Source organism: Bombus vancouverensis, chromosome 15 (genome assembly GCF_051014615.1).
Source record: "Bombus vancouverensis nearcticus chromosome 15, iyBomVanc1_principal, whole genome shotgun sequence".
Classification (NCBI taxonomy): Eukaryota; Metazoa; Arthropoda; class Insecta; order Hymenoptera; family Apidae; genus Bombus; species Bombus vancouverensis.
The window spans coordinates 7,225,520-7,248,979 of NC_134925.1; the positions used below are offsets into that span (position 1 = coordinate 7,225,520).

The 23,460-nt window shown below is 36.9% G+C and overlaps 1 protein-coding gene across 2 annotated transcripts in view; it reads left to right on the forward strand.

Moving 5' to 3' along the window:
- Cog1 (conserved oligomeric Golgi complex subunit 1) overlaps positions 1-23,460 on the forward strand; it is a 142,942-nt gene that overhangs the window by 20,904 nt on the left and 98,578 nt on the right. Inside the window, exon 2 of one of the 2 annotated variants that reach the window (XM_033334907.2) lies at positions 7,880-8,059. The gene's annotated coding sequence lies outside the window, so the exon portion shown is untranslated. Of the gene's footprint in view, positions 1-7,879; positions 8,060-23,460 lie in introns of those variants that run through there. The other variant, XM_076625183.1, reaches the window with a different exon arrangement.

Below are 23,460 nucleotides of genomic sequence, written 5' to 3' on the forward strand. Positions count from 1 at the left end.
ACATTAGGAATATAGGGTGTTTCATTTAGTATGGTTACAGAAACATTTCTTTTGTTATCAATGATATGAAATGATATGAAAGTTGAAGTTTCTAAGCGAATGAATGTTCGGGTTTTAGGTTAGGGAGCATACAGGATGTTTCATTTATTGAGGCTACAAAAATGTCCTCTTAGTAATCTCGGAGAAGTTCTGGAGGAAAAAGTTGTAGATTCCGAATAGAAGGTTGAGCACATCTTTGGTTAGGTCCGTGTATAGCGTGTTTCATTTATGATGGTTACAAAAGTAATTTTTTTTATTTCGAACGATATAAAGTTTGGATGGTAGATCTTGAAGAAAATGATGTTTTGGTTATTATACGTTTTATCTTGGATAGAATTATTGTACAGAGATATATGTATAGGATATTCCATTTATCATGGACATTTATAACTATCTTTGTTATTCTTTATCTTGATTATTCTACACTTTATCCTAGAAAAAATTATTCTACATAGATACAGGGTATTTCATTTATCGTGGACATCTATAATCATATTCCGCAGAGATACAGGGTATTTCATTTATTGAGAACGTACATAAATGTCTTTCTTATCTTTCCCAACGCGGGGAAACTTTATAACGCAAAAATAACTATCGACAACCTTGTTCCATAACTAGGTATCATTTTCATAATCTTACAAAATTACTTTCACATTATGGATTCAAAAGTGCCAACTCAATCCCGGAACATCTTTATCTCTAATTCCTGCATACCTAACCTATAAGTACCCGAGACTATCGCGTATGAAATCATCATTTACCCTTTGGAAACTCGAAGATTGCCATCTCACAGAACCGACAATTTCAAAACGAGCGCGCGAGCCTCTCTCTAAGCTCCGATCATCTCTCATCTCGAAACGATTTCATCGACTCCTGGAATCGTGATCATCGTATCGACGCTACCTAACCCTAATTTACGTTCGATCGATACCCACGCGAGATCGAATCTCTTTCGAACGGAACGATATCGTCGATTCTGTGAAAAATAGACCGTAAGCGGCACCCTCACGATCATCAATAACCATCACTTCAGTAATTTACGAATAATCATTGGGTATTTGCCACTGACACTCTCGTTTAACGTCTGCTTAATTATCTCTCCGTATCTTTACGCGACAAGTACCATTATCGAGTCTCATCATGAATTATTCATGAAAATTCTTTTTAGAGGTTAGGAGGGGAGAGTGGCCGATTTTTCGCCTCGAGTTATTAATTTTGCGCGAGAGCCGCCTTTTAGGAATCCAAAGTAATGATATTTTGGCTTTTGAAAAGTTTAATAGAGTTATTTCGTAGAGATTCTCCGTTTTAGGAAAGTGGAAAAGTTTCTGAAAAATGATGTGACACTGGACGAGTGTACCACCTTCTGTAACCTTTCGTTAACCTTACAATTATTATGGGTAGCCATTTATATATATATTTTCTTTAACAATCAAATTTTATCGGGTTGTAACACAAACGTGTGCAGTACAAAGATTAAAATAATTTCTTTGAGAAACGGAACTTAATCCTAACCTATCACGAAACAGTCGCTTTTTGGAATTCCGCAACTCCCTTCTTTATATTACCTAACCTAAACTTAAGCCAAATGTGAGCTCATTTTTTTTTAAATATTTGTTAACGTAGCCATGTACTACGTGTATTTTCTAGAAATGAAAAAAAGTCTATTTTGTATCCTGCTTTTTACACGAATCCCCATAAATTAGCTCTGATCAAATTTCCTACCTTAAACACGTAAATTGATTTCACAATCGCATTAATTAATCTGAAACCTTAAATGCTTCTATGAGATAAGCAAATATATTTTGTATCTTCGAGAAGCCCTCTCTGATCTTCATATATTCCAAGCGAGACGATAGAATCACACGTATCTCGAGGAGCTTAAGTTCTCGATGGTAACAGGTTATCTGGTTTTGTCTCAAATGGAATTACTTAAATACTACTGCTAGGAAAATGAGATTCGCCATCTTTTGAAGTGGCATCTGTGCGGTGTAATTCAATCGTTTCGCTCGTGATCGTAGGAATAATTAACGTAGCAAACGTAGATTGCCGCCGCGCGGTTTCACTGCAAACGTACATTTATTTCTGCTTACGGTTGCGAGAGTAATTAGTTTCGCGTCCCGTTTCGGTTATAATCGTAAGCGTAATTAGTGGAAATTACGATCGTCTGTGTGATTAATACGGGCCCGGACAGCGGCTATCACAGATGGCGTTCGCAACATTTTGCTTATGATCGTTGCTTGCTACGTAATTAGTGCAACTCGGTACCATGGTCTTGCTTCTGGTCGTGGAAATAAATTATTTATAGCGGCAGTAGTAGGTTTAGGGTCGTCATTACCAGTGATGAGATTAGTAAGAGAGGTCTGTTATAAATGTTCTCGGTTGAGTATATACATATATATTGTATTTTGCGAGGAAGCGCATGGTTGTGAAAATAAATATCAAACCGATTTAAAAAATGAATTATAGGAAAATAATCGTTTCTTATTGATTATAATATACGTTGTATCTTACATGTACTTGATCAATTTACAATTAGAATTACGTACACATTATAGGTACTGCAGGTGTGTGTTCGTAATAAGTTTCGGGGTAGCAGAATTGAATATTTCATTGATCTCTAAATATATATATAAATATATATAAATTTATATATATATTATGCATATAGGCCGTAAAATATCTTGTACATTGTAAAACGGGTCTAACCAATTAGGATTATATACTATGTTATACGTGTTGTAACTATGTGTTTAATATATGTACTTGAAATTCGAACGAGGTAAAACTTGTTTATCTGATTATATTTTATGAAGTTGTTTCAGCGTAAGAAAAGTGGCGGAATGCATTAAGACGTAAAATACTGAAATCATTAAAACTGATCGAATCATTTTGTCACATGAAAACAAGTTGCAAAAGAAGGATACAGGTTTCTCCATTTGCAGCCTGGTTTTCGAGAAAATCGATTTTAAAAGTTTGAACTCGATAAATCTTGACGCGTTGCTCTATGCATTTAGCTTTTCCTGATTATTTTTTTCAAATTAAACCTGATTATCTTCATTTACAAGCTCAAGCGTCATCTTAACTCCCAAACACCTGATATAATCAAAACCCAGCGACAAGTATCCTCCATTTATCTACTTTATTCATTTTTCAAAACGAAACTTGATCACTTTTGCTTATAATTTATAGTCCATTGACCTGGCCATTAAACACCTGAGTACGTAATGTACTAGACGCTTAGGGCGATAGAAGTATGTCAAAAGGAAGAGTATGATGTAGAGTAGCCTTGGAATATACTTTCAAAGGGTTCCCCAGGTATCGATGCACGCCCTGAACCAGGTGGCTGCTTTTAACATCAACCTAAATTCTTTCAAACACCGTGATTTAAATTCACCAACTGGTATTATCAACTAGTATCATTTACCCACTTAGCTAATTCCTCAAAACCGAAATTGCCCACCTTTGCTTGTAATTAGACGATGTTTACGCGTATTTTAAAGATATATTTTAAAAATATAAAAATACGTACAAGGTTTAAAGTAGATAAATTTCTATTTCCATTCCACTTCTTTAATTATGTTCATAAATGCTTATCATATATGCACATACAAATATACATATATATAACTACTTACAATATATAGTCTACTCACTTAATCACTAAACACCTGAGTGTGTGTAATGTACCATATACGATAAGAATGCGTGAAAAATGATAAGAAATTCCAAGATTTTCCAAGTATCGATACCCGGCGGCAGCAGATAGCTGCTGCGATCTCAGCCCACCTTTCAAATTACCTCGTTATAATTAAAGTCGACCGATCCACACGCTTCGTTTGTCTACTTCACTGATTCTTCAAAACCAAACTTGCCCGCTATCGCTTATAATTTATAGTCTACTAACGTAACGGCTAAAACACCCGAGTATATAACGTACGAGGCACTTAAGGCGATAAGAGTATAGGAAAAATCAGAAGAAAGGAGCAGTATGATATAGAATATCCTCGGAATATTCTTTAAAAGGGTGAGCCGTGTATCGATGCACGCCCCGAAGCAGATGTTGGCTTTAATATCAGCCGGGCTCGCGCAACGTCGTAATGGGCCTTTACGGCGGCAAGGAGCGCCGTTTCGCGGTGTAAATTGCACGTTGCATCGATTTACGAGGCGAACAGTAATTTCCACCGTCCTCTCCGCTTTGAACGTAGCTCGCTTAAATACTCGCGAGTATGCGATACGCGTAGCAATAACGCGCGATGAATACGCGAGAACCAGCCGGTTCCGGTGTGTTCTAACCAACGCGCTAGAAAATCGTCCCGCCGCGCGGAACCACGCTTATACATGGAGGATCGAAGCGCCTGCGGCAGCAGGAATCACGCGCGAATCGCAAACGTTAATGGCACGTGCGGAATTCCTAGCCATTGTTATTTTATGTCTCATAAGTGCCTGCATCTTGTGGATGTCGTTAATAAAAAGGTAGAGGGTAGAATGTTCATGCAAATTCATATTTTTTCCAAGAACAATTAAGGAAATGAAATCTAATATCTGCGATCTAGATGATTGTATCTCGCCTGTTGAATATTTACAAGCGCTATAATTTAGGCGTACTCTATATTTTCATGCGCCTTCTCTGGATTTCTGCATCTGTTACACGCGTATTTCCCGTATTAGGCGAGTTTCCCATTATCCGAAATAGGCCCGGTCCACGTCGCTTCGCATGATCCAGGTTCTACCGTAGATTCACAGTGAAAGTACAAGAAGTGAGCGCATACGCTTTACAAGAGCGATGTTTCTTAACTTATGTTCTTTTGCCATTAATTTGAATTCCAACGTACTCGGCATCCTTTCCTTCAATTTTCAATTTATCCAACATAGGCGTAAGAATGTTTTACACGAATCTCGCGCATCCACCTTTGGTCCTCGTTAACGTTACAAAATTACAAGTTAGCTAAATTCAGAGCAACGTTGAAGAATAGAAATTCGTAACAGGTTTAAGTATCGATTCTTTGCGCATCGAGGCTAACTAGTCAACGATTGTAACGCAGCGAACGATGACGTTCGCGAAGAGTGATGACCGATGATGTAGCGTAGATCAAGTATAGTAAAGCACATGACCTCTCTATCTTTTCATCGAGCATTTCACAGTGATTTCACGGATGAAACTTGACGCTATGATGATTAGTCCCATGCCGGTGCTTTCCTGCCAGAACGTACGCCTTCGTCGGCTGATGATTTTCCCGGATAGGAATTATCCGCTTCGCGTATTATCTTCGATCTTCATGCCGGTAATCACGCGGTTGATTACTCGATTCTCAGCGATCTTCGGAAACAGCCACCGTACGTTAGTCTGGTCTTGAAATCGGTAATCACACGTTTCATTGTGAAGCTTGCTTCTCTGTCCGTGTCGCGTAAATCGTTCACGCCAGTTGCAAGGGTGGCACCGTTGCAAAGCAGTGTGAAAGCGTCTTGATCTATGACGCTGGAAACAATTAGGGGATCGGATATCTGCAGCATCTTTCGGGTAATTGGATTAAATGAAGGGATCGAAGTAATGCACTGATGGGTGCAATGATGGATTCGCGGTTGCTGATGGGCGAAACACCGTTTTTCTGTGGCGTTTAAGTGTCAGACGTTTACCGATTAGGGTGTGGCGTTGTAATTAAACCGAGAGAAGGAGGAACGAAGGAGTGAGAAGAAAAGAAATGGATGAGAAAAAAGAGCAAGGTAGACTGGCGTTCTGTTTGGAATTATTTGTGCACTCGTTACAAGGGTTTCCATAATAGCTTCCTGTTGTAGATGCTGAAATGGTGAAGTTCAGATCGGATGATGTATTTGAAAAGCGTTTTACCTGGAAGTTTTGCTGTCATTTTAGCTGTAATTAGTATTCGTAATAGGTAAACGTTTATAAGCAATTTTTGAAGATTAGATCTAATTGTTCAATAATTATTTCATGTATATTTCTGTAAGGTACCTAAATAAAAGAGATCTTTATAATCCTAGTTGTATGGATTTTGATTTTAACTGTAAAAATTCGTAGAGTCCTTAAAATACTAGATATCCTAGAAACGTTTTGAATCCTCGATATTCATAAAATCTATAGACTCGTCAGGGTTGGGCTAATAATCCAGAAATTACGATCCGAGTCCCATAGGTGAACACTTGTGTACCAATGAAATTCTTGCGGTGTAGCACGCAATAAAATCCGCCATAAAATTATCCTTGAAACCACAAGAGCTGCCATAAAATTATTTCGATAGGTATGTGTGGTTACCATTACGTCGCCACAATCCTTTTGCTACGTGATACAATTTTCATTGAACAAAAACCTGTCTCATATTATTACCTCAACAAAACTGCGCTATCTTCACGTTCACATCATTTTCGTCAAATGACTCGAAATAACCATGGAAAAAGATTGAGCCAGGTCAGAAATCAGTGTACTATAGTCCGAGAACGAAGTCATTTGAATGGAAATGAAGTACGCTTTCGGTTGTTTGCTTGTGGTAGCAGAGATGCCTGAAATCATTACCTAGCATGATTCTGGAATATCGTCTTGTTGATACTACTCGACCGCGAGCGAATTCTTCGTCTCCACTCGTTGAAGTCTCCATTTAGTTGTTCGTGCGCGTATTCTAGTTCGCGGGCAATATAATTTCCCTTTGGCGTCGTAGGCCAGTCATTGTATATTCATTCTCGGTAAAATGATAGATCGTGGTGGTATTCCGAGGTTCGAGGCAGTCTTATGCTAACGAATTGGAATTTTTTGAAAATGCCGCGTCGTATGGGCAAATGAATTTTTATGTAATACCTCGAATTAAAATGAAAATGTTCTTCGTGTAATTTGCCTGTGGCGTTTTTATGTCGTGGCTGCGTATACTTTGTGGAGAAAATGATAGATCATGATGGTATTCTGAAATCTCAAGCAGTTTGATCTACTGCAATTTCCCGCGGTTAAAAAAATTTCTATTTAAAATAAAAGTATTTTCTATGGAATTTGCCCTTGGCAGTATTTTGCTATCATTGTATATCCTTCCGCGAGAAGATTTTAAATTACGGTAAATCCTGAGATTCGATATGCATAATTTCACGATAATGAATCTGCTACCTGGGCTTGTAAACCTGAATGTGTTATGATTTCTTATTGAAATATGGCAAGTGATACATTGAAATCAGAACGTTACAGCTGAAACTGTTCCAGTTCTTAACCAGTGATCGCGAAACAAATTGTACGATAATCAACATTAACCAATAATCACAAGCCAACTTTCAACATCTACCATCTCTGAACTTATCTTCAGTAAAATTTTATTAGTAAATTTGATCAGATGAATTTCTATCAACGAATAAAATCCATCTATTTGACGATCTCGATTACACGCATGAAAAATCAATAGAATCCTGTTATACTAACCGCTTGGTTCTCGATAAATTCAGATCAACGAAACTCTACCATATGCAAAGCCAAACCAAACCAAAAATCCTGAAAACCTTCTCTTCCACTTGATAACACTCGCAACATGTACCCAAACAACTATCCACATCGTCAGACGTGCTCGCACACTCGCTCCTGTCATTTAACTTACGTGCTCACATTTCAATCCGTATAACAAGTCGACTAGAACGCCTCCAACTGCACCTGGAGGGTTACTCGGTCACGGAAACGATCGAGGGATGACGGAGTTCGATCCTTGGTCGGGTTTCAGCCGTGTATATCCGCTAGCGGAAAGAAGAGAAGCGTAGTCAGCCCGCGGCCCTATTACTTATGCAGTCTACGTTAGTCCCGGCTTGCATTGCTGCACGACTGCTTGCTTACCCTTCGTAACGTGTACTTTATTCTTTCCAGATGCGGCCGAGCCGATAGCTACTGGCGATTCGCTCGTTTAACAGCGTAACGGCGAGCCGGCAGGAGTCAGGGCCGGTGACTGGCATCGCGCGAAGAGAGACGGATAGAGAGCACCGGGACACGAGGGAGCAGAGAGGCACAGGTAAAAACGTGACTGGGTCCCTACGAGGGTGCTAGAAGGTGAGTACAGTCGCTAGGAAGAATATAGAAAACGAGAACTTGCCTCGTCGTTCCTTTTTGCCTCTCCCCCCCCTCCACTCCCCCTCTTTTTCTTCATTTTAGAACGAAACTTGTTTTACTTTGTCTCACTGTTTCATTCTTCGTTAGTCTTTTTTCACTGGCTAGGATGAGTAACTTTTTGCCTTCTTTCCACCTCAGTACATCTTCGTTGGCTTGGATGAAGGATTCGTATGGCTGGCCATTCAGCGAGCTCGTTGATCCTGATATTGTTAATTTAGCGCGTCTTTCACATTTGAATGGCGTTGATTGGGAAACTCTTTGGGAACAAGGAAGTATTTGATAAGTTAAGTAGAGCTTTTGCCTCCTTTGTTACTCGGTACTTGTTCGTTAGCTTGGATGGAAGATCGATCTGCCTGCTCATTGAACGAGCTTGATATTGTTAATTTAACGCGTCTTTCAGATTTCCCCTTAATTGGAAAATTCTTTGGAGAGAAGGAAATATTTGATAGGTTTAGTAGCTTTTGCTGTCTTTGTTCCTCGGTCCTTCTTCGTTGGCCTGAATGAAGAATCGATCCGCCTACCCATTGAGCGAGCTTGATGATCTTGATATTGTTAATTTACCGCGTCCTTCAGAGTTTCCTTTAATTGGTAAATTCTTTGGAAAAAAGGAAGCGTTTGATAGGTTTAGTAGCCTTTGCTGTCTTTGCTCCTCGGTCCTTCTTCGTTCGTCTGGATGAAACATTGGTCTGGCTGCCCATTGAGTGTAGCTTGACGATCTTGATATGGCTACTATGGTATGTCTTTTAGATTTAATGGGCTCGATTAGGAAATTCTGTAGAATGGAAAGCAGAGAATATTTGATTGTTCGTTAGCTTTTTGATTCTCAGACGAGAACTGAATAAAAGAAAGGGGCTCATTATACTAATGTTATAATTTACTTTCAATCAAGAAAGGAACGATATTGCTATGTAACTCTGTGTTATCTCTTTAAATTTTTACCTTTTACCTATTGAGATGATCTTTTTTTTTTTATCTTTTTCTATCTTTTTTATGGTTAAAGAGAAGTTAGAGATTTTAATGCCCCACCAACATAATTATTGATTATAAATGAGTTGAAAAAGGAGGACTGTGTACTTAATGCTTTCATCAGAGCTTGTAATTAGATTTTTAATACTTAATTTTTTCTACGTTTACTGGATGACCTTGATTCCAAAGAAGGAGTCTGATATCTTGGTTTACTCTAATTGTAAACTAGTTTAGATTATACATATTGAAAATTGTGCTTGTTAATGCTGTACCGTTCGCTCGCAAAATTCTTCGCTGCACAATATTATTAACTGAAGAACAGGCCATGTAATGGATTTAATAGCTTTTGTAATTATTGCTTCAGTATCTTTTTTTACACATAGAAATTTGATATGGAAATTGTAATAATTTATTAAACCAGTTATTCCTGATACTTTATATTTTTCCTTTCCAAGCGTGTTTTTCTTCAATGTTTGTCTATATCATATTATTTTATCTGATTTTTATGCATTCGTACAATTCAATAGGAATAAAATTCCAATGAATGATTCTTGGAATTCAAATTTCTTTTTATTAACATTTAATGGCTTGGTTCTATTTGGCAAAATTAAGCAGTATGTATTTTCATTTATTAAATAGGCTCTTACGTTTTATTATATCGTTTGCGAAGAATAATATTTCATCCTAAAAAATTGTTTCTTACAATATATATCAACATTATGTCGTTGAATACACGCGAAGTTTCTACCAATCTCGAAAATCCCAACAATTCATTTTATTTCACGCCTTTGCTGTCATAAATATTAAGAATTAAATTAAAAAAGAAATTTTTCCCATCACTTCCTTCAGTACAAGATATTTCGTAATTATACGAACAAGAAGATGAAACGATTACATTTAGAATGATGAATGATACCGATCCATGGCTGAAGTATTGTACATGCAGAGGAACAAATTACTTATCAAGAATCGAATTAATGTATCGCGTAGATTTATTGTCTGTCTGATTAAGATTACCGGATGAGGAGTGTATTGCTTCAAAGAACATATCGTCATAGAATATTTATCGTGGATTTCAAGTTGGAGTTTCTACCGATTGCAAATTTCAGGCTGAATCTTTGTTTGGAAATTAGGAAAGTGTCGTTCGAGTCTTCAGTTCAGAATTAATCTTTGCGTTGTACATTGTTGAAAAGCTATTTCTAAACTTTATACAATTTTTATTTTACAGTTTTTATTTCTAAACTTTTACAGTTTATTATTAAATATTCCTTAAGACATCGATTTTCTTCTCTGTACTATAGATAATTTATCGAACTAATTTATTATAGGTTGAAACAATTCCAACTATTATTTTTCTATTAAAATCTAGAAAACGCACTTGTCTTTTTTAAAGCCAAAAATTTCTAGCGGATAATCATACTCGTTAGAGAATATTATTTTTATCGCTTCGTTAACGTGTCACAGTGATCGTCTCTCGTGCGTTTTACATAACATTTAAATGGAGGTAATAATAAAAAATAAGTTAACAACTCTTGGAGAACCGTGTCGTTGGATGTAATTTTCCAACAAAAAATTCAGTGCGATCCTGAACGAGTTAAACGATCCACAAAATTGTGTAACGTGTCGTATACTACACACTTCGTATCTGATCGTATAGATCGTAAGAACTCGATCCCCTAATTATTCCGAGCGTTGTACAACATGACCCTAATTGGAAGCTTAATAGCGACGCCGATCAGGTGAAAAATCTTGTCCTTTTTTTCCTTCCTTCGTTTTCTTCCACGTATTAATACGAGCAATTTTAATGGAAAGTCTTCTGCAATAAGTAATATTCGAAATTCGAACACAGTCCAAGTATAATTTTGTTAGTGAAATTTTACAAGTGAAATTACAAATTATCGATAGGAATAAATTATCTTGAGAACAGCAACAAGCCTGATAATGAAAGAAACGGATTTTTATAAATAATTGTTACAAGTTACAAGGCATGTGCTTATATCATTTGACAAATAAACTTCAATAACATAAATATGCATTGGATTAAAATACAATAAAATAAGATATACTAAAATCGTGAATAAGAGGTTTATGGATACATTGTGAATTTTTATGTGCCTTCATATTTTTGTTGACATAACTGAAGCAATATAGTTGAATATTTTTTACATTTTTCTACCTTTTAGATTTTCACAACATACACTTTGCAACTTTGGCACCATTGATTTTCCATCAAATTATTGTGGAAGAGGATTCTGGCGTGTACAGTAAAAGAAGAACGTTATTAATTCTGGAGTCAGTGAAGATTGTAATACTTTTCTTTCTTACTTGTAAAGAAATTTCTGCCTGAAGAATTTTCAATCAAAATTTCTACAATCCTGTATCACGTTTTTAGTTGTATAATGATATTACATGCCTACGCTGTGGTTAGATTATATAACAGGATATTTCAAGGCAAGGTTCGTCGGTAGTACGTGGTTAGCAGGCATAAGATCGAAGTAATTGAGTTATTTCTGAATTTTAATTAGAGACGAATGTAGAAGCGCGTGTTGATTACTGATATAACGATATAAATGGAACATTACGTTCATTTAGTTGCATATAAATGCAGATGTTAAGTCATTCCTAGTTTCTTAGACGTGTTACGAAAATATATGTCATTTCCTTATATATATTTATGCATTGTAGTTATTGTTGAAAGTATGGTTTTTTCTCTAAGTTGGTTTAGATTATCGAGAAAATTTTCATAGGGCAACAGTAAATGATACGGGCCAATTTATGAGTATGTGTGTGGATATTAATAGCACGAGTATCTATAAACCTCTAAAATAATTTCATACCTAATTTATCACAAATTAACGGAGTTGAAACTCCTTGAGTGTAATTACGGTAACTGTGCGTTTTATTAGAAATTTCATACAGTCGTAAACTGGAGCGATAATTACTACGCGGATTGAATAAAAAACACCATTGTCTGTAATTATTCCATTCACTGAAAATTACGCGAGATCATAAAGGGCGAGAGCATTCGTGTCTTGCTTTTATTCATTTTTTTTTAGCAATACTATAATTATTTTAGAGACATAAAATACAATCATTATAAAGGTAATTACAAGCCTCCCTATAAGTTAATTATAATTTCAATATAATGATCAATTAATTGATATAATTAATATGTAGCGTACTATTTTTCATGAATTAATTATTCACTTCGTTATAGTAAATTTACCTTTGTATAAAATTTCCGATAAAATACTATAATTAATAAATCTTCTAGAATTCTAAATACAATTATGGCATATCTTTCTTCTTAATTAGGTTACATATGTATGTGAATCACAGCGAACGCCATCCTCTTCAGATTTATTTCTATCCCAGTAGTAATGCAACTTATTCAGTTTTCGATTTCACAGGCCACAAAATGCACTCGGTTTACACATTTCCAACTCCCACTCATCGCAGTACGATTCTTAGACCATTTACCACATACAATAACCCACACCCACTCGCATTCCCATCCCAAACACATACCACGTTATATCCAGTACTAAAAATTAAACATATACCTATATCTTTATTTTATTTATTATACTGTCTATTATACTACTACTATTATTATACTGTCGTATAATGTACTATATACTATATACTATGTACTATCCTATATTTAACTTATATGTTACCTGTTACATATATACCTGTGACTTACCATTAGTTGGCTACCTATACTATTCTTACGATTTTCCTGCAAACCTCTTGATCAGTTTATCGTCGGTTTACTTATCTGCCATATATTCCTCTCTTAGTAGCATCTAAGCTATAGCAACGTTTTACGAGACTTTTAAGGCGTCTACATCTAAACTAGATAAAATACGTGTACGGTTTGCTTATTCGCCTTTTCCGATCAGTAACAATTTCCCTCCTCCACATTTCCGCATCTTACCCTTGCGATTAGCTATTTCTACTCTACTCTTTCTATTTTAGTCCTACTCTGTTTCCACTATAGCGCTACGAATAAAGCGGAGAACTTCCTGTATCTTTCAAACGTCAGCCACTTTATAATAGACCAAGCAACTCGTATTCGCGGCTTTGTTAGTAGCCAACGATCGTTTTGATCACGCTATAAAAATTAAAATTCATAGTCGACTGTGAACCGCGAGGAGGTAGTTAAGCTCGATCGTGAACGCGTGAAAACGAACGCGCGAAATGCTTCCTTCCGGTTTGAAGGGGGATGCATCTTGCCCGTCCTGACACCGCCAAAGCTTCGATTTGATTTAAAGATCTCGTGAAACGCCGGACGAGCCGAGCTTCACGGCGATATATCTTCAGCCGCGTTCTCAATGACGTTCTTTTTATGCGATCGGACAAGATTCTTGAATTAACGCTTTCAACGCGCAGGTCATATTTTAACGGTCGTTTGATAACCACTGATGCTATTAATACGTGTATTTTACGAAGGTATGTAACATTATGCGATATTACGCATTAATAGGTACAATTTTGTTATTACGATTCACCAGATATCGGTTCGTACCTTTAATGATCTAAATATTTCTAATTCTCATTGTGGAAATTAGCAAAGAATTTTCAAGGCTCGTTTGATATTGGTTTATGGTATTAATAGGCGAATTCCATCGGAACACGTTACATTGCTTTTGCTACGATTTATTCTAGATATTAAACATTAATTAGCTGTATGTTTATCAGTGCATATTTTGCCAAGTCGAGAAAAATGGCGAGCAAGTAATTATTTCAAGTAACTATTTCACTGTACAGGAGGTTACATTACAAGGCTCGTTTGATAACTACTGATGGTATTAATAGGTGTATTTTACGAGAACGTATAATATTATGTATTAGTATTAACGGGTACGATTATATTATTGCGATTTAGTAGCTGTTAACTCGTGTATTTAATGGTCTATTTGGTTTTAATTCTCATTTCTGAAAGTCATTAGCAGCTAATGAAAAATCAATAAATAATTTTCGAAGCTCGTTTGTTACTGATTTATGATATTAGTAAAAGACGCCAGTACATGATATCAGTAATATCACAATTATATTGCTAGAATTTATTAAACAGTAAATATCAATCGAATATATAACAGTTTATACATTTTCAATTTTTACCTACGATGCTCGACCAGATTAACATAACAATGGGATGAAAATTTATTTTCCCTTGTTATATCAATATAATTCAAAATGAAAGCTAAACTCTGGAACTTCGGATCATAGATAAGCAAATAGAAAGAAAGTAAGTGTAAAGCGTGCAACTTTGAAGTATAAACGTAACTGGCAAATTGTAACAGATATTCCAAATTACGATAAAGAACACATACATACGTACATTATCAAAGCAAGGGAAAATTCCAGAATTTCGAAACGTCATGATGAATTGCCATCTAGAAGATTGAAAAACGTCGAATGGACCACGTGTGTTGGTGATAGCGTCAATGAATATGTAAAGGAGTAGAAAAAGAGGATGCGGGGAATTTAAAACGCGGTTCATTATTCCCCATCCGAGCTTATCTGATGCAGTGAGTTCCGCTAAATGCCGGTTCCGATTACATTTATTGAAATAATCGATCGGCCAACGTATTATGCTAATGCCAGCGAGACCTTAACAGTTAAGGCTTAACTGTTACACTGTTTGCGTCGACATAAATCGATGCACCGCCGTGAGCACCGCCGTGTAATTTGTCCGCGCCTATGCGGTTGCGCTTCCTCTCCAACCGTTCGAGATCAGGTTTGAATCGTTCCCAACTTGAATCTCACGAAAAGTGATTTCTTTTTTGCTCCTTGTAACTTGCCTTTTTTCCCCACTTTGTTCTTTTAGTTGCAGGCTGTACGCGAGATCTTGCAGGTGGCTGGATTTTGAGTAATGGTATTATAAGTGGAATTATATCTCTTGGAGGATCCTTTGAAGTTAGGTTCCAGTGTATATATCGAGCGTTACACTGTCAGGTAGATGTAGGTAGCGAGGATCTACTCGTTTGCACGTTTATTCCAACATTCTAATAAATTTGACATTATTTACCGGTTTCCGTTACGTGGGTTTGTCTTATATGTAGCTCGTGTAGATTTGTAGTAAAATAAGTGGCAAACATGTGCCAACTGTTGCCGACTATCTTGAATATCTCACAAACACAAATGATAGCATACGTTGTCCCTTTACTGCTCAATGATTGAAGATTCAAATCGCTAAGAACCGCGTCATAAATGCGAGAAACAGCAGACGTAGGACAGACTACAGTCGTTTAGCACCGAGTCTAAGGAATTTATGTCGAACACTCCCAATTTTACAACTACGCGATTTCCAGTAAGACGATCGGATAATACAGTCATATTCCAAAATGGGCCTGGTCAGTGGACAGTACAATATTAGGAGTGTGTTAGTGTTACTATGAAAGAACGTTTATGGCCTATGTGTAGGTCCTAGTGATTTAAAGCCACGAGATGCAATATGATTGTGTGTGTGTATATATATTGCATTATTATACTATATATTAATATTTGCATATATACAATTATCATATATATATTAATTAATTATTATATATATAAATATGTTGTATATATTGTACACATATATTATATGTTATATTGTATATATTATATGTACATACATATAGACACAATATAATTATGTGCAAAATATATGCAAAATGACGATATACAAATATATGTAAAACAGTGTACAAGATAATTTTCAATTCACCGTCGCTCGACTAATGTACCTGCGCAATAACCGCAATAGCACAAAGACCGTTGACACTTTCTGCACGTGGCACACAATGGACGAAACGAAACGGTGAAAATAAACGGAGGGATCCGCGATCTTCCGGCAAATCTCGACGAGTCGAGCGTTCGAAGAGAGGAGGAAAAGAAGGAAAGAAGAGAAAAAGAAAGGCGCGTCGTGGGGGCCAAGATGGGAAAATAAATAGCATGTATCGCGAGAGGGCGGATGTCGATGGGGTCGAAAGTGGGCGGATATAACCATAGAGCATGTGGCGTGCGCGCATCAGATCACCATAAAGATCGAGATTTATCGCGATCGGTGCTGCCTCGATCTCGATACGCTATAAATTATCGTCTGGGCATCCGCGTTCGGTGCTTTTGAAAATTCGTTTCTTTCGCAACATTGCTGAAGCCAATACCGCGTGCATCCTTCTTCTACACTTTCAACTTTCAATCTCATTACATCAACGTGTGGTCAGTTCATTGCATTACGACCACTTCGACATTATCAGCTATTCGAAGTTGCAACGAGAATGGGATCGAAGATGTTTATTTGTAATTGTTCTTTCATAAAAAAGAACAACTTCGAACTGTCTATACAGTTGCTGGCATCGCATTTATTACAGCATCTATATATTAATTAACTAGATCTAAATATAGTATCTTTTAATATTATTATTACCATTATATTATAATATAGTATGCTTTCAGAAGGATACACAAATTTGATGTTACTGGAAGGCAATATAGAAGCTGATAAGAAAATGCTTCGCTTGTAAAATAAGGATATATGCTCTCTGTAGTTACCGCGCTACTAATTACGCTTTATTTACGATCCTACGATTTACAATCGTCGAATCAATAAAATCGTAATTAACGAAAGATAGAAGAACTACTTTACATCGAACTATGTCCTTTATTTATCTTGGCGCAGATAAACCATATCACACATATCATCTTTATTACACGGGCATACGTACCATAACTGCATATTATTGAAGAAGCACGCGAAATGAAAAAAAAAATGTGAAATCTTCATTAAATTTCCAAATATGTAAGGGAAGAGAAATTATAAATTCCTCGGCTATAAGCAATCTACTCAAGCTGGCCTAATGAAACATAAAATTTAATTGGAACTTTTTTCCAGCCATACAGTTTGCTAAACCGTCATTCGGGTTTCACGTGGCCTCTTCTGAATGGCCGATAAAACGGCGCCATTTTACCATAGGGGGTAAGCATTGGAGGCCGGCTCGTGTCGCATCGAGAACGATTACCCTGTTATCGTAATTTTCGACGGTCCGGGGCCGTCTTGGGAAATAAGAAGCCGTGAACGGTGAACGAAGGAGGTTCAGGGCACATTAGAATGATTAAGGCGGGGCTTTGACTATCGTTGACACGCGTGTAAAACCGGTTATCTGCGCCCACGACGCATTATTTCGCTCTCAACGCCGGTGTTTCGCGATAACGAACCGACCCCATCTTCCAGCGTTCCGACAGGGAATTAAATCGACCAGGAAAGAAGGATAAAGAGAGCGAACGAGAGTGCAGGCACTGGAGAAGAGGAAAGATTGTCGTAAAGCGTTCAATCAAACGACTCGGGATAAATCGTAAAGCGTCCCGCTCGCGGTAGCGGCTTACTGATTAAATATAAGTTTTTACGAGCGAAGATGGCAGAGGTATCCGATCGAGTATGGTCGTTTAGGGATGGGACAGAGAGAATTATTCTTAGGAGAAGTGTAGAGTATGGAATGTCGCGTTATGTTTCTCTTTCTTCTTTCCGTCCTTTGTCACGCGAAGCTTCTTCTTTTTCTTTTTTGTAAACTGAAGCTTCTTTCTTAGATCGACGAGTCCTTTTTTCTTACATTAGGTAGATGATAGTTTGTATTATAGTAGGAAGGATATTTTTAGAGTTTTAATTAATTTAATAGAGGCACGTATTGGATGTGATCGTTTGGGGCTGATTTTAATGCTATTGAATTATCGTTGTTATCCGTGTACGTCCGTTGTCTGCCTTGGTTTTAATTAATTTCTCGCTTTTAATTTATTTGGAAAGAATACCCTTACGGTTTTTATTGATTTGCCAGAGTTATGTATCTTTAGAAGCTACTCGTATTGCTATTCGTATATTACGCTTCATTTCCTCTAGATTTTAATTAATTTCTCGCTTCTAATTAATTTGAAAAAAATGCTTTGGAAATTTTAATTGATTTAGAGGTATGTGATTAAATATGGTTTAAAGATGACTTTAATGGTATTCAATATAAATTTGCGTTGCGCCAGTAATACGCTTAAGAGTGAAAACTATTCAGTAATAGCAAGCATCTCAACCATCTGTTGCTCTATTAGCATCCGCTGCAACTTCGAAAAACTACTATCTGTCTCCAATGACTGTCCCTAACTACCAGGAGCCATCGTCCAATGATCCTCAACCTGTTTCTTCCTGTCCCTTTCAATCAATTATTGAAGCATTTATTCTCGGTGGAAGAAACGACACACTTTAATCCAACTGCTGTCACCGAGTACCAAAGTATCACAAGCACTGGAATTCACTATGGCCTAACATTCCCAACTCATTTCATCGCGTATTCCAACCACCGACCGCTTTATTAACATTTATTCCCAGCTCGGTACTTAACGTCAAACACGACGCAGCCTGCGTCAGCATCGCAATAAATACTAGTTCTAGCTCGCAGATAAGCTTGCATTACGCTCGGGGCTTTTCCAGAGGCAGCGACGTAAAGCCTCGTTTACACTTGTTAAATGGAAATGTTGCGTTTGATCTACCTGGAAATGAAATTTTCTACTCGCCCAATACTTTTGAATCGCCAGTCCCTTTATTCTTTTTTTACCGCTCTTCCTTTGTTCTGTTATCGTGTTCCAACGTCTCATAATTTCAGTGAACTCAGGAAATGTAACTTGAAATTCTTCGATCCAACGAGCCATCCACGTTGACGTATTTTCATAAGACTCGTTTAGGCTCCTAACCCTTTCAAGATCAAATGCTTTCTTGACTGCGGTAAAAAGCTTTTGTTTACGAATTACTGACAGTAAAAGCGCATTTTTATCCGATATTTTTCTAAACAAGATACAATACGATTGTTGGAAAAACGTACGCGCGGTGCGACGTAATCGGGCGATGTGATCGTTTCGACGTTAAAAATCGAGCGAGCCAGGCGTTGCACGTGCAATCCTGCTTTTGCTTTTCTCGTACTTTCTCTATCTTTGATTTATTTTCTTTTTGTTTCGAACCGCGTAATAAAGACTGCGATTCTTGCTGACTCTCAAGACCTGCATCCTATCGCATGCAGCTCTTCTTCGCGTATTTTAACCAACTTTCCTTAAATGGACGAAACCATGAACCTGCATAACGACTTTCCTTATCGATACGACAGTAATTACATTAAAATAACAGTAACGAAGCAACAACATTAAAATTCTAACTAATTTCACCAAAAACAAATATATATGTATGTTTATCATTTCGTTGTTTAATAACCGGTTAAAGTATAATGTTGTATGCTACAAATAAAAGAAACTTACACAAATGTAATTTGGAATCTAGTTCGACATAGAATCACGATGGAATCGAACAAAATCGGATTGGCTCTTCACCATTCATATCCACGAAGATCCGCCAGGTGTGAACGGGGCTTAACACGTTGCATTGCTAGTAATTCAGCATTTATTTTCCGACGCGTCGGCGAGGATAGTTAAATCATCGCAGGACGCTCGCATCGATCACCGGCCGGCTTGTTACCGACTCACCGTGAAACTGTTTGTATCTGTCTATCTCCGACCATAAAGAATCTTATCCTTTCGTCCATCTGGCATCGCCTATTCTCCACCCTCGGCTACCGCGGCCAATGTTTCTTAGTCGCTTAAATACCGCCATTCCCCCTAAAACACCTGACCCATCCGCGAGTTCCCCCGCTGCGCCTTTATGCGTTTCATGGGGATTCCCGTGAACGTAAAGGAGATACTCGCAATTGGGTACTCGTTTCTTATTGTTACGGACTTGTACTCGTGTAGAGTTTATCGTGGCGAAGAGATAAGACGGCACGACGCTGATTAATCTTTTCCTAGAGTTCTGGCAAGCGGAGGAAACGCGAGGAAGCGACGCGTTCGTTTCGTTGGATTTCGTGTTTAGCCCCGTCTTCTACCTACGACGTTGTAGCTACGGACTTGTACGTTTCGGTCCTCCAATTTCTATACTTCGATCCCCGAGTTTCTATATTTCGCTCTTCAATTTCAATGTCAATCTCAATGTAATTTAAGACCAGACGTGTCATCTCTACGTCATCTGAAACGCAACGTCTGTCTGTCTGTCTGTTTGCTTCTTTGCTACCTTGTAGCTCGGGAACCGTTGAACCGATTTTCGTGCGGTTTTCTTCCCTACGTAGCTACGTCTTTGGTCCGCTTCTAGGCTGTGTTTCGGTGAAGATTAGGTTTTACAAGTCGAGGAAAGAACTGAAGACTTACAGGAAACTGAATGCCCTGCGAGAACTCTGAGAGATACGTCGAAACTATTTATGAGAGATATGCAGATCTTTGATAGTTAGACAGACTAGAATATTCAATATTGAATTAGGCGATGTAAGTTACGATTTCATTACGAACTAGGATTAAGCACGGTATACAAAGTTCCTAATTGCTCGACAAGTTTGAGAAGATATAACAATAGATTGTTGATATTTAAGGCAATGCGGTTGAGTCCGGTAAGATACCCAAGCGATGTACTCTGAGACTGTACATACAGAAGATTGTAACGTCGTAAGTTTCTAATAGACATTCATTTTGAAATACTCGATTATTTCAGCGCAATGTTCACATTTAAGGCCATTGAACACTCTGTGAGCAAACAGGATGCAGTGAGCTATTCTTCTACATTCCAGTGACGTAAGACCAAGAGTAAACATTATGGCTCGATAATCATTGCATGTAAAAGGCATGATAACTGTACGTGAACACCTGTGCCAAACCCTTCCAAGCGATGCAACATGATTGCTAAAGCATGTTGCTCAGATTATGGATCCACGTCGCAATATTGGTCTAACTAGAATACGACAGAGGAATCTCAAAGTGTTTCTATGTTGGAAGAGCTCTATATATCTGCAAAATATAATATCTTTGACAGAAAGGAATTTCTAATGTTTTAAAAAGATGTTTGACATTGACCTTACCAAAGGCTCGGCCAAAATTTCATTTGAAACTATGTAAATTCCCATATTAACAAAAATTGAGAAATTGATTAATTATGTTGTGATCATTTCATGACGTATTTTAGGATTGGCAGATTGAGGGATAATTAAATAAAAATGGAACGCTCTGTAGTAGCCGATCGTGTAATTACTAGGATTGTACGAAAGATTGCAGGTTTGAGATTTCATCATAGATTCGATTGTGTGAAAGATTGAGAACGATTGAAATTAGGTAGAAATGATGACTAGATAGAAACGTTATGGTGGTTGATACGCGACTGTTCAACCCCTTGACATATAAATGAAATAGGACTCGATGAGCGCTAAAAATACCATTTGATATGGTTCAACGCAAAAGTATGTACTGTTCGTGGCGTCTCGGACACGTCAACGTTGAAAATAACGAATACGAATGGAACAACGTTTGCCAGACGCGTTTGCATGTTGAGAGGTTAATTGATTAGAGAAATTTTATGATGATCGACGCGGTAGTCGATGGTTTGACGATGGTGTATGATCGTATGGTAGATTGGAAAATTGTAGTAATTGATTTTCAATCAATTCAGAATTGATGTTCGCGAATTAGTTTACTTTCCTCTTTGGAGAAGAATGATTTGGTGGATGATTTATATGACGGTCAATTACTTAATCGTATGAAATTTTGAAAGGAAGTGAAACTAAATAGAAATAGCCTCATGATGGTTGATCGTATGGTTTGAGATGTAAGAACGATTGATGTTAATGGTTGGTTAGTAGATTAGAAAGGAATTAAATTGAGAAGCCATATAATCCACGTGGTTTGGATTGCTTCGACGGTTAAGATTGGCGTATGATTGTTTCAGAGATTAGAAAGCAACGAAGCTGTATAAAAATAGCACTATGGTCGTCGATTACAGCGTTTAATGATACTATAGACTGATACAATGGTTTCGATGCCTACTGATTTTAAGGATTGCGAAAGATCTAAATTGAAGAGAAATGTAATCAGTGTGTTTGATTATTGGCTTTGAACAGAAAGAATGATGATAATGTACAACCATGCGTGTTAGGAAGAAGTATTCGATGGTTGATCTATGATCGTCGATAGAAAATTGAAAGCAAATTAATTCACTCTAACGACAAAATAATTTAAAGAATATACCGAAGGATTAATAATAAACGAACGAACAATCGATATGTAACAATGTCGTATTTCAAGCATTGTGTTGCCCCCTTTACATTACGAATAGAATTTAAATACAATACCATGAAATAGATTGTCGAATTGTATTCCGTGAAGCAATTTATCAAGCTATCTGTGATCAGTTGGAATTTTTCCCCGTTTTCACGGTGGTTAAGTACATCGGTACATACGGTAGCTTATTTTCAACGATGATTAATCGCGCAGGGTTGCTCTTCGAACGAAAGAAGGGAGGTTTCGCGAAGGGAGCGTTGTCCTCGTTATTTTTCTTCATTATTTTCCATTTATGGTTTACCTATAATATCTTGTTTTCTTTTTCTTATGTATCCTATTCGCTACTTTAAAACAATACAAACCTAAAAAGAAAGGAAACGCGCACTCTCTATCTAATATTAGTTAGGTGGATTATTATACGTGTTGGTTTATTAAAGAGATAAATTTATTTTATTAAAGTGATAAAATTGTAATAGTCAATGTATATTAAAATCACTTTAAATAGTCGTTATCATCGCTCGCTCAATGCTAGTGTTCAACTTTACGCCCATTCAACTGTATAACTCGGTATAATGAACGTCCTAAAGAGCACGTTCGTCTATTTGTATCAACCGGTGTTATTATTGTACAAAAAGTCTAAATGTAACTCCGATTGACGATTACAAATAACGGCGATAATGTTTTGTCCGGAGTTCGTTTACCTTTGAACCTAGCAAACCAAAACAACGTTGACACTCCAAGGCACAAAAATGTGAGTCTCTCCCGATTCGAATCTTCTGTTGACTCATGTGCCACTAAATTAGAATACCATCCAGTTTTGAAATATTTCTTTCTCTCTTATTATTTTTCTCTAATGTGTCTCCTTTATTCTCTGACTATATGATCACACTGTACTTATTATAAATATTATTTACTTCATATTTTATTATCATTTCCCTACTTCTTTCCTTATTAAACACATCCTTATGAAACATAGCATTCCCTGTGTTACACATATTACAACATCACGTATTTCCTACAGAGAATATTTTTTATTTTGTCGTTATAATATTTCCATAACGTTCCTTGTTTAATTTCCACCTAAAACTAGTACATTCTCATTATTATAAATATTATCCACGTTCTGTTTTATTATTATCTCTTTATTTTCCTCCTTGTTAAATATTCTACTTACCCTTAAATTGTATTACGATATTATTTATTTCCTTCCGAAGAAATTCTCTGTTTTATCGCTACATATATATCACATATATTTTCGTAATATT